Source organism: Notothenia coriiceps, unplaced genomic scaffold (genome assembly GCF_000735185.1).
Source record: "Notothenia coriiceps isolate Sejong01 unplaced genomic scaffold, NC01 NC01_scaffold00004435, whole genome shotgun sequence".
Lineage (NCBI taxonomy): Eukaryota > Metazoa > Chordata > Actinopteri > Perciformes > Nototheniidae > Notothenia > Notothenia coriiceps.
The window spans coordinates 1-2,341 of NW_011337136.1; the positions used below are offsets into that span (position 1 = coordinate 1).

At 41.9% G+C, this 2,341-nt stretch overlaps 1 long non-coding RNA gene across 1 annotated transcript; it reads right to left on the bottom strand.

Annotated features, from left to right (window-relative positions):
* Positions 1-730: 730 nt before the first annotated feature.
* LOC104942280 (uncharacterized) lies at positions 731-1,285 on the bottom strand. The gene is made up of 3 exons (XR_797990.1): positions 1,165-1,285; positions 993-1,071; positions 731-842 (listed from the first exon to the last, which is right to left on the bottom strand). It is a non-coding gene; the product is annotated as an uncharacterized lncRNA (long non-coding RNA).
* Positions 1,286-2,341: the final 1,056 nt, after the last annotated feature.

Genomic DNA, 2,341 nt, shown 5'->3' on the forward strand with positions numbered 1-2,341 from the left:
AGCCTGCAGGCGTCCAAGAGACCAGGAGCAGCCAAGGATTAGAAAAAATAACGGCCATCGGAGAGAAATTGAGCTTTGGTGTGTGGAGAACCAGTGGAGAACAGAGCAGCTGTCTTGGTGGGTGACCGGCCTTAGCATGTTAGCTAACGTCAGTCACATCACAACATTGTAAAGTTAGCAATCATATATCAGGCTATAACTAAAGTGGTATTGATAATATAGTAACGTTACTGGCAGGACTGTTGATACTGATCCATAACAGAGCTCACCATGATTACAAATGGTGAAATGCAATGTAAAATTACCGAAAAAATACCAGCTCACTAAATCACAACCGCTCAAACCAACTAGAAACTACTACCGCGGATTGGGCAGAGAACGAGTCCGAGAAAGTTAACTCCCCCATGTGACGTAATATGACGCGTTTGACGTATGACGTTAAAAAAAAGCAGTTTTTAGTAGCAGAGCTCAAAACGGCTCATTTTCCTCTGAATTCCTGCCCCTATGTCTTGTAAAACATATCAAATCCTGCATTAACATTTTTAATTGTAATTTTCAGGCAAGGTTAAGCATAAATGTAGTAAAAAAAAAAACCTGCAAGTTGCTCTTTAAAGTGTTCTATCTAAAGAAAGTCGCTTTGCCTTGCCATACTTGTTGTAAATTATACAATCCTTTATTTGTACACTGGAAGGCATTTTCCTTGCTTTCTATGTTGGAGACATTTTGATACACATTGATACAAATGCATACCTTCCTTTTAAAGTCCAGACTGTTAAGCATAGCCTGCAGGGTCGTTACTTCCTGTTTCATCATCTCAGGGTTCTGTCGAGCATCTGACGATTCTGACACACACACACACACACACACACACACACACATATACACACACACACACACACCGACAGATATTTTAGAGAAAAAATGATTGTGGTGCACGCTGTCTTATTTTAATGCACAGAAGTAAGAAATAAGTTTGCTTTCACAGGGACCACCTCGTGCCTGCAGGGTCTTGTAGCGGAAATCGAAATCATCCTGCATGTCCTCGATGGATTTTACAGCCTGGTCCATCAGCTGCACACAGACAGGCAGACATTTAAACATCATTCCATTGGGGGAACTTTATATTTGCTCTGATGTTGCCTGAAACGTGTGTGTGTCAGTTACCTGCACGCTGCCCCTGATGATGGCCACTCTGTTGTCCATGTTCTTCTGCCTCTCGAAGGCCACAGAGTTCTGCAGTGATCTCTCCAGTGGACCCTGTTGGAGAGCATTATTTTCTTCGGAATGTTTTTTGAAAGATTTATTTCAAAAATAGGCCTAATCTGTTCTTCAATCACTTATATTTATTCTTGTAATCAAGGATTCAGCATAACACTTTGCTCCCGGAACACATCTGATGACATGGCCTGATACTTCAAACGTAAGCACAAAGCAGCATGGAACAGTCTAACCCAGCCTAACAACTTTGTGAGGCTGCACTCAGTGGCAGCGCCAGGGTATGGCTGGGGTAGGCTACAGCCATACCAAGAAATGGCTTAGCCCCACCTTAGCCCCACCATGAAAAATGATGTTAAAGTAAGCAAAATAAAGTACGCCAACTCGCGCGGAGTAAATTGCACAGACAGCAGTTAGTATTTGATTTCAGAAGCCACTTGTCTGTAAATACCGAAGACCAGAAACGGTTTTGAAAACTTTTGTCGCGTAGTGATCGTCTTCTACAATAGAGCATCTTTGATAATGTCTTCTGGCCAATCAGAATCACGATAACGGCGTGGTGTTGTTGCAGGAAGCTCCAGGTCGCCCTTTATTATTTACTAAAAGACAAATGTACCTTTTTATTTCATACAGTTCAATTTGGATTGAGACAGGGAAATAATCTAAACCTCACGCGTGGCGTTTCACTGTCAAGGGGGGGCGATATAGCGTGTATGTAATTACATTGCAAATACTGATTTGAGCCCCACCACTGTGTGAGTTAGCCCTACCATAGATTACCCAACAAAAATACTCTGGAGCCGCCACTGGCTGCACTCATGCTAACATTATCACAATGACAATGTATATTACCGTTATCACCATCTTGTGCTGTGTCTCAATATGGTTTCCTCTGTACTTGTAGTGTTTTCGTCCATTGCATCCAGGCACTCTTAGCGGTGAAATGGTGAGAGTGAAACGCTGGAATGGTAAATGGACTCTACCAGAGATGGGGTCGTTACTAAAAAAAAGTAATGTATTAGGCTACATATTACTTTAAAAAAAAGTAATATATGACATTACTTCGTTACTCTCTACATAAAGTAACTCGTTACTTTACTCGTTACTTTACTCGCAGGGACGGCCC